Raw genomic sequence first — 10,296 nt, 5'->3', positions numbered from 1 at the left:
CCAATCCCCCCCCCCCCCCCTTTTGCTTGGACTTCAATTCTGCATGAAATACACTCAGAAACAAGTTGGATTTGGGCTTGGGTAGCTCAGAAATCGCCTCCAGCGTTTTGCCATTAAGTGGGCCAAGTACGAGTGTTGGCGCGTGCGCGCCATGTGCGCGTGCGCGTTGATTGGCAAATCCCCATCCGCGCGGAAGCGGCATGTACGCGTGCGCGTCCTTGTGAGAGACCACTTTGCGCGTGCGCGCCTTGTACGCGTGCGCGTCCATTGGTTCCTTCCAAATCTTTGTTTCTTCATGCATTCTCCTCTTTGCATGCTTTTCTCCTCATTTCTTCCATCCGATAATTGCCTAATGAACCTGAAATTTCTTAACAAACACATCAAGGCATCAAATGGAATTAAAGTGGGTTAAAATCACCAATTTAAGGCCTAAAAAGCATGTTTTTACAATTAAGTATAATTTAAGGGAGAATTACAAACCATGCTATTTCATTGAATAAATGTGGGAAAAAGTGGATAAATCCCCCAAAATAAGCACAAAATAAACCACGAAATCAGGGTTTATCAAACCACCACAACTTATTCAATGGGGATTTTGTATGTGTGTAGTGGAGGTTTTATATTGAATTTTTGTGATAATTTTAAATCACTATTGTGGCAGTTTAAAACCTCCAAAAATTGATTTTTTTTAATTTAACAAAAATTAACTATTTTATGAGATTTTCAAACTTCCATAAATCTTGTAATTATTTATTTATTTTTAATTTCAAATCATTCATTAATCTCATCTCATCACATACTCTCAAATTAAAATTTATTTTTTAATATCAAAATTTAAAATAGATACAGCTTATATCAATTTTATATTTTAAAATCAATTCAAACTATACTACAAACACCTATCTTTTAGCTATCCACTCATTATCAATAACAATCATATTATAAACGTACAAATATTCTCATATTTGTATATATTATATTTATTTAATAAAAAATCCTAGCATAATAACAGATTGTACTTGTGTATGTTCTTAACAACACCAATATATATAATTCATAATTATAGAAATATATATACAGGAAGGAAGAAAATGGAAAAGAGACTTAAAATGTTGATGATGTTTGACCCTTTAGCTAATAATATTTACAAAGTCATTATCCAAAAGTTTCTTTTAGAAGAGTTATCTATCTAGGCTCATGGTCATTGTTTTTTTTTTATATATTCGGAGCTTGAATACAAGGATCCACTGCTGTAAGGTTGATGGGAACTCTCTAAGCTTACCTCATTATGTTGAAAACTTGAAGAAGTTGATGGTCCAGATTCAGCAGCAGGGTCCAAACCAATTGAGTGCAATATGATTTCAATCTCTTTCACTACATCACTCATTGGAGGCCTGTTAGCTCCTGATTCTTCAAGACACATCATTGTAAGATCAACAAACTTGTCGAAACCATTAAGGGCCGAGCTAATTGTTCCTTTAAAATTCAAAATTATATTACCTTGTGCTATGATCTTTAAATTGAGTGGTGACATGATCTTTGCCATAATCTAATATTGGTTTGGATAGGATAGGCCAAAATCAGCAACTTTTGCATCAAGCTTCTCTATCAGCAAAATGTTCTTCAAAGCAGAATCCAACTAGGCTTACCACATTCTTGTGGTGAACCCTTGAAAGGAGTTCAATCTCAGCTTTGAATTCTACCCGCCCTGCTTCGATTCCTTTTGAGCTCGTTTTATGGCTATCAGTTGTCTAGAGGGAAGAGTTCCCTTATAAACCTTTATACACACACAAGAATATCTATTAGTAAATGTTACATTTTATTAAAATAGAAATAAGTATGAAATGAACACTTGGTAACAAATTGTTCAATTTAAGACATATCTGAATCAAATAAGAAACAATCAAGACCTTTCCATAACCCCCAGATCCAACATCATTAGCTAGTGAAAAGTTGTCTGTGCATTTCTTAAGTTCTTTAAAAGAGAACTGCCTTGCTGCCTTTAACTCAAGGGTGCCACAGTTGCTTTTACTTGGATCCCAGTTTCCTGCGTTTCGCGAAACCAATAGTACTGTTAACATAAATGCTCATGAATACATGTAGTCTATTTGATTGTTAAGACACTAATAAGAAGACACAAAAAGGAATTTATCATTGCTAACAAATTTCCACTTATAAATTACTAACAAACCCTTTCAAGGAAGACGAGAAAGGGGTATTGAAAGGATGGATATGACCTTCTCTTCTTCCATCAAACCAGACTGTACGACCACTATTCACAGTATTAGAAGACTGGTTGAAGGTGCTAAGAATTGCTCCAACAATACCGTGTTCACTAGCTGTCACATTGGGATACAAACCAGCGCATAGTATAGCCTGCAAGGGTATATTCTCAGAGATCATTGCACAAAAAGTGAATAATTAAGGACCTGCTATGCGGCATAGCATGATGGTAGAATAGATGGTACTATATAAAAGAGTGGTAGAGAGTAATCATGATATACATCTATGGCAGTGTGTACTATATATTCTCTTTCAGAAACAAATAACAATCATATCATGCATGCATGCCACACATGCTAATAATCTTATTCAGACCAAGTAGAATGTTCACATACATTGCTGCCACCAACCACCAACCAGCCTTGGATACTTAAGAATAAACAACTATTCAGCTCCAGAAGAAGAAGAAGTTGAAGGACTTGGAATGCACACAGACATGAGATGCATCACAATCTTATACCAAGATGAAATTGGAGGGCTTCAAGTAAGGTCAAATGCAGATCAACATCACTATAGAAACAAAACAAAGAAACTGTGAAACAGAGAATAAAAATATAAAATGCAGATCTGAAAACGCATTGGTTACTAAGAGAAAAAGTATAAATCCAAGATAAGGAAATTCTTTATCACTCAACCTCTCCAAGCACCCAGGCTCTACATATTATTATGAATAGAATTATCATCATCATTACTACTATATTAGTTGATATATATAAATCGCTAAGTAAAAGCTTTCTATTCTACCATGAAGAATAATTGATATATATTATTACTTAGTAGCAAAAAGCTCCTGCTACGTTCCTTCACTCTCTTCATCTATCTCAAAATTATTCATGAAACCAAAAGAAGCCTTCACTAAAGGTAACATTCAATTTAGTTCTCTATATATAACTATACCTTTTTCACTTTAATGCATAAATATTCTTGTACTAGCTATATAGCAAGCATCTTTATTCTTTAATTATTTTCTATGATCAAATACACAATGAATCATATTATTAAACAAATTGCACATTATTTTATATATGATGCAGATAATGGCTATAAAACTCAAAACTGAATTTGGAGCACAATGTTCCACTGCAGAAGCAGAAGCTTCATACTAAGCAGCATGGTGCTATCTTATCTGAACTTTTTAATTTATAAATTTGCAGAAATATAAAAATACAGAATATCCCAATGAAACATGAACTTGTGGCAAGAATGAACAAGTAAAAGCATGCAAGCATATTCAGACAACCCATTTCTATTTCCAATTCCATTTCAATTTGCAGGACGCCGCACAATGGTAAAATTCCATAACCATGAGTCCAGTTAATGTAATAACCAAATGGCAATTGCTTCATTGTCGAAACAAGTACGGTATTAGACACCGATTTAACACATTTGAATAATTATCCTAAGCTGGTTGCTCAATTGGAACTTCAAAGAAGTAGAGAAATAGAGACAAGTGAAATATGGAGAAGAAGAAGAATACCAGCGGAACTCGAAGGAGAAAATAGATTTGAAATAATACCTCGATTCAGAAGCTTTTGACCGCAGAAACTACAGTGACAACAATGGCAAAAACTGCAATGGCAATCGTACCAACAGAGCAACCAGATCTGAAACCATAATGTTGATAGAGGAGGTGGCTCGATTTATGAGCTTCCTGTGACAACTGTGGCGGCAACTGCGGCGGAACCGGCGACTGCAACGGCGGCAGACGGGCGACTGAAACGACAGCTACACCGACGGTAGAGAACCTAGGGTTTTGTTGATCGCCATTCTCTTCTCTTCTCTCATACTCGGTGAGTTTTGAAAAGTCAATAGTTAATAGGACGTAATAGAGGAGGATTTTTTTTGGGGGTTAAAGTTTAAATTTTATAAATGAATTATTAAGGATAGTTTTATAAATTGTCATAAATAAAGTGTATTTTAGAGTTTTTAAAAATTTTTAGTAAAAAATTTTTTCAATTAAATATAAATTTTGTAGTGTTTTGATGTCTAAATTAGAATGTGAGTTTTTTTTTAAGAATTGTTGTTGAGTTCTTATATGCTAACTCATAAATTTGCTACATATAGAGTAATAAAAAAAGATGATGTGAATTTTTTTGATGGACAAACATTATAGAAGATGATAATGGAAATTTTGAAGACACTAAAGCAAATAATAATGAACAAGTGAGCATCAATTTAGCTTTTAGGATTGGCAATTTAGAAGCTAAATTAAGGACGCATAAATGTATAATATAAATGTTAGGATTGCTGTTTTTTTTTCTTGTTAGTTGTTGTTTTAGTTGTGATGGTAAAATTTTGACAATATTATTTATGAATGATGAAAGTATTTATTTATGAATGTATAGTCACTCTATATTTTATTAGTGTGGTCTTATTTGATAGATTACGAAACTAAAAACTAAAACTGAATGAATATAACAAGTAAATTAATAATAGCAGTTTCTGATTATAATAAACATACTGTAAATACAACATATAAAGATAAACAACATAGAACAGCTACCACAAAATAAACACAAGAATATCTCCAAGTTAAAAGAATCATTGTAAAGTATTTACTATAAAAAAAATAAACCATACAGTCTGGTTATGTGCTATTCTTAAAGGGAAATAACAAAAAAAAAAAAAAAACCAATGTCCTAATTTCATATATGATCAAACATTATTAGCAAGTGCATCCAATATCAGGTATTTTTCTTTCTTGGTGCTTTGAATCCTGGAGTTGAAACAAACTTCAGAAAATTGGCCAACCTAAAAGATGTTGCTACACTTGCTCCTTGCATGGGATCAACACTACCGATAACTGCTAGAGGTGAGGTCCTCCTTTTTGTTGGCAACTTATGTGGTCTTACTTGGTGGTGGTTGTAGTGCCTAATTAAAGTTAGGAAACTTATTGTTAGTTTAGATTAGTGTGAATAAGGAGCTACGGAAAAAAGTGAAAAACAAATTGAAGGAATAAACTTTACCTCATCTTGTGTTCCACCATAGTTTGGTTGAGATAAGTCAATCTCTACAGCTTGGGATGCAACCACTGGTGGTGGAAGATTTTCTATGACAGTAACAACAACATGAGGAGGATTTTGGATACCTACATAAGGAGGAGTCTCAACTGCTTGTGGTGTCTCATTGGCAGTGTTGCTTGCTTCAGTTGCACTCTCAGTAGCAGTAGCTTTGGACTTGGCAACCGCTACAGCAGTTGCTGCAGCTGCGAGAGCAGCATCAACCTCGTCAGCTTTCTTCTTTGTACATCTCCTCTTGGTATGACCCTTTACTCCACAATATCTGCATGCGAATGACTTCAAGTGTCTCTTTAGACTAACAATTGGCTTAGCTTTCTTATTTCCATGAGTACCCTCATCAGCATCCTTCGTTTGTTTGGTTGTGAGTTTTCTTGGCTTCCGTTTAATGTTAGGAGCTTGTAATTGATTATAGACTGATTTTTTCCACGGGGCTTGGCCTGGGAGAGGATTGATGTGATGTGTATTTGTCTTCTTGTATGACTCTATTGTGACCAAAAGATGACAAAAATCCTGAGGTCTCTTATTCACCCATGCAAGCACAGCACAGAAAATGCCTACAATTAATTAATCAAAGCCAGACTGATTCACATTCTGTTTCAAGTAAAGCAAAAAAAAAAAAAAATTAACAGTGAAAATAACCATGTTGTAAAAGTAAAAAAGGTCATTTGTTAACATCCAGAACTGGCAGGTGCATAGTTTTTTGCCTAGATCCACAACCATATTTTTTGGGTGCCCATGCACCTTAAACTTTTCGTAACTTTCATCTCCAGTCCATATAGGGGATCCAATTCTTTGATTCTTTCCTAACTTTTTCTAAACGGTTCGGAATAAAAGGAGAAAGTTTTCCAACATGGTTGTCCAACTTTACCTTGTTCTTTGCAATTAATCTCATAACGAACATCCTTACCTCTTCAAGTAATGTGATGATTGGCTTGCTCCTATCCTCCTTGATCCGTGCATTGAAAACTTCACATGCATTATTACAAATATTATCCAACTTTGGCTCGTGGCTGAATTAAGACTTTGTCCATGATTGCCCCGGCCACTTGTTAAGATATGTCCATGCTTCCTCACTCACCTTCTTTATCTTGTCCATGTTGTCTATGGAGTCTTGGAATGTGATTGATCTAGCACACTCATAGAGGAGTCTTTTAAGAATAAAAAAAATTAATCTTATCATTTCATAATTTGATACAACAAATAATATTTTTGAAGTAATTTCAAAAATTTAATTAAATTTCAATTTATTACTCTATGCCCTAATTTTATTAAAATTACCTTATTCTAATTAAACCTAAAATTTTCAATTACAATACATAAATCCTAACCTTAATTAAATTGAACCCTAACCCCCCCCCCAAAAAACACAAACAGCAGCCACAGCCTTGCTTTTCCGACAAAACACATGCACACACATCAGAAAAAGTAAAAGAAAGAAAGAAAAAAGGGAAGAGAGGAGAGGGGAGCTGCGGGAAAGGGAAGGAAGGGGGGAAGAGGAAGGACGGCGCCGGCGGGCGTCACTGCCGCCGCACCGCCGTGTTGCACAGAGGAGGGAGAGAGCGTGTGTCGCCGTTGAGAAGCCGTCGCCACCAAATCCGCTGCTGTCGAAGCTTATGGCCGAGCCTCTGCCGCTGGATCTCCACACTGCTGCTGCTGCCGCCGAAAACTGCCACTGAAGCCTGTGTCGTTTGGTAAACCCTGCTTCAACTTCCTTATCCGATAAGTTCAACTTTACCATGAGAGTTGTTGCTGAGGCTGTTTGTGCTAGGAACTTATCGCGAGTTACCGCCGCTGGAGCCACCACCGGAGCTACTGCCGTTCAGTTCAGCTGTTCTTCCTTCTTACAATAGGTATCTCTGTTTCGAAACCTTCGTCGCTAGCGTATAAGAGTTTTCTGTTATGTTTGGTTATAAACTCTAAGGTTCTGGTAACGTAGGGTCGCCCTCTGTATGTTGCATATCGCTTTTAAGTTGCTGTGATTGCTGCGAAAGTGATTATGGATTGAGGTTTCGGTTGCCATCGGTTTCGGGCTGAGAGAAAAGAGTTCCGTTGACGCGTTTGGTTTATGATTTTGACTTGTCGAGGTAGGGACTTTTTATAAAAACTAATTTACTTTAAATTGGAGATTTTTTATTGGTTTGGTTTTGAAATGATTTTAATACTTGAAAGTCTAAATTTTGTTTTATTGGAAATTGATTTGGTTTTGAACCCGTTAAAAAGGGTTGATGATTGGTTTGGTTGGGATCCGAAAAGGGTGGCAAAGTCCAAGTTTTAGGGGAGGTGTTGCCGAATTTTCTATAAAATCTGAAACTTTGTTGAAAATGTTATTTAGAAAAGTTTTAAATTTGAGAAATCGTATTATATGATTTATTAAGAAAATAGTTATGTTTCGAATTTAATTTATTTGAGAAAAACATATATCTCGAGTTTGATTTATTCACAAACGAATTGAGTTAATACTCAAATTGGCCCCTAAAATTTGACCTCCGACTCAATTTAGCCCTCAAGGTTTTAATTGACTCTAATTGTACCCTGAAATTTTGCCTCGAGCCTCAATTTGGCCCTTCCGGCGGTTTCCATCACCGGAGAGCTGACCTGGCAAATTTGGTAGACACCTGGCACCCTAGCAGTTAGATGACATGGCAAAATGTTTGAAGGCTTCAATTTAACCCCTAAAAATTTCAAATAAAACCTAGAAGTTCCAATTTCCCCAAATCGAAGAGTGTCTCCAAGAGGTGAGAAGAATGTTGTGAAGCAGCAGCCAAAGCTCAGGTAGCTCTGGTAGAGCTTGTTCGCATAGTGGCTGGGTGAAGAACGCACACGGTGACAGAAGTGGGAAGGTTCCGCATTGGTGCGGTTGTGGGTTGCGTCCTATTCTTCGGTGGTCTGGGACGGATTCCAATCCAGAAAGACCATTCTATGGATGCTCTAACTATAATGTGAGTTGGTTGAATTATTGCAAGTTGATTGTGTGTCTTATTTCTCAAATGCTTGTTGATTTTGTAGCTGTTCTTTCTCTCAATTTTTTTTGGATTTTTTGTGTTGTAGACTACCGGTAAGAGATGGTGTGGCTTTTTTAAATGGGCAGATGTTGAAGAAGAAGAAGCCATAGTTGGCAGAAATAAAAGTTCAGTTAGTGAAGACCATTGGAAACTATCTCTGGGATGGAAAATTAGTGCAGTTGAAGCTGAAATTAGAATATTAAAAATGGGAAATATTATATTGTCTGTGTTTGTTATTATTTTTGGAATTGTGATTGTAGCTTGTGGATTAGGTGTGATGAAATATATGTAACTGTATATCAGTTATTTGAATGAAGCATTGTTATGTATTTAATGAGAAAATATAAATGGAATTTTATGTTCTCTTTGCTAATGATATATCCTGTAAAAATTCTTTAAAACTGAGATTATATATGAAGCTGCTATGAGTCTGTATATGAAGACAAGATTAGGAGCTGGCTCTAATAACTATATATGTAGTATGCACTTCTATTAGTGAATAACTTTAAGTGTATAGTTCATTTGTGAAAAAGATATAAATAGATGAGATGTTATGACAAAAGAAAATCTAACAGAACCTTGTGTGGTTCTTGTACTTGACATAAGACCCAAAAATAAGTAATTCATTAAGTAATTCATAGTCATTAATCATTGTCAATATCACAGCATTAGCAACAGCAGTATCTGTATCATACCTTAGATACCCTAGATAACATAGTTTCAAATATCCTAAACCAAAACAGATTACTCTAAATAACATAACATAGTTTGCTGGATCTGTACCCTCTCCAGCCTTAGAACCTTTTTCTTTTGCAACAACAGCCGCTGCTGCATTAACAAGGGCACTAGCAAGGTCATCAGCTTTCCTATGAGCACAACTCCTCTTTGTATGCCCTCTCGTACCACAGTAAGTACATGTGAATTCTTTGTATTTTCTCTTCAACTTGGTTTCAGTTTTTGACTTCTTAACACTAGATGACTCTTCATCAGCATCCTTCCGTCTTTTTTGGGTTATTGGCCCTGGCTTTCGCTTCATTTTAGGTGCATGAGGCCTATTTTGTTCACTTCTCTCCCAAAGATCTTGTCCGGGTATTGGATTGAGAGAGTGCTTGTAGGTATCTCTATAAGCTTCCATGGTCAGCCAATGATGACAAAAATCCTCAGGATTTCGATTTATCTTGGAGATGGCTGCACATGCATGGACACACGGATTTCCTACAAGGACAGATGTTATGAAACAGTATCCAACGATCTATTTAAATAGAGACTAATCACCAGAGACATAAAACATAGTGAAACAAATAAGAACACCTAAATGAATACAAACCAGTCACTATCTAATTTAAATTATGTTTAATTAAATGAATACAAACCACTCACTATCTAATCCAAACTATGTTTAAGCAATTATTGGCTACCTCAGTACCTGTTATTTGCCAAAACCTACAGGTGCATATGCTCTTCCCCAAGTCAACAGCCATGTTGGTAGGCCAACCATGGATCTCAAATCTTTGATAATCTTCATCTCCACTCCAGATCGGTGTCCATTTTTGAGATTCTTTCCGGATTTTCTACAATCTACTATGTTGGATTGGTGGGAGCTTACCAACATGGTGGGATAACTTGACCTTGTTTTTTGCAATGGACCGCATCGCAAACATCCGAACCTCCTCTAACAAGGTGATTATAGGCTTAGCTTTGTATTCCTTAATCCTCGAGTTAAAAACCTCGCAGGCATTGTTACAAATGTTATCAATTTTTTGATCGTGTCGGAAATATGCCCTAGTCCATGCTTCTTTAGGCCACTTATCCAAATATGCCCAAGCTCCCTCGTTGAGTCTCTTTAACCTATCCATCTTCTGATCAAAACCATGGCGAGTTGTTTCCCTAGCACACTCCCATAATAGTCCTCTGTACTCCTGCTCTTTCCATTGTTTGTTAAAATTCTTCCATAGATGCCAGACACAGAATCGATGGTGTACATTGGGCAT

The 10,296-nt window shown here is 36.1% G+C and overlaps 2 long non-coding RNA genes across 6 annotated transcripts; one reads left to right on the top strand and one right to left on the bottom strand.

Annotated features, from left to right (window-relative positions):
* On the bottom strand, window positions 53-4,139 carry LOC107635045. 5 transcript variants are annotated; one of them, XR_002363487.1, is made up of 7 exons: window positions 3,800-4,139; window positions 2,619-2,793; window positions 2,238-2,376; window positions 1,911-2,047; window positions 1,501-1,777; window positions 1,283-1,410; window positions 53-367 (listed from the first exon to the last, which is right to left on the bottom strand). It is a non-coding gene; the product is annotated as an uncharacterized LOC107635045 (long non-coding RNA). The 5 variants fall into 5 exon arrangements; XR_002363484.1 differs by having other exon boundaries at window positions 53-358; XR_002363489.1 differs by lacking the exon at window positions 53-367 and having other exon boundaries at window positions 1,027-1,410; window positions 2,192-2,376.
* LOC110272308 lies at window positions 6,870-7,619 on the top strand. Its single transcript, XR_002363507.1, has 3 exons — window positions 6,870-6,994; window positions 7,072-7,153; window positions 7,240-7,619. It is a non-coding gene; the product is annotated as an uncharacterized LOC110272308 (long non-coding RNA).

This window comes from Arachis ipaensis, chromosome B01, assembly GCF_000816755.2.
Source record: "Arachis ipaensis cultivar K30076 chromosome B01, Araip1.1, whole genome shotgun sequence".
NCBI classification, from domain to species: Eukaryota; Viridiplantae; Streptophyta; class Magnoliopsida; order Fabales; family Fabaceae; genus Arachis; species Arachis ipaensis.
The sequence above is the reverse complement of the archived record's forward strand: the minus strand, read 5'-3'. Positions and strand labels throughout refer to the sequence as shown.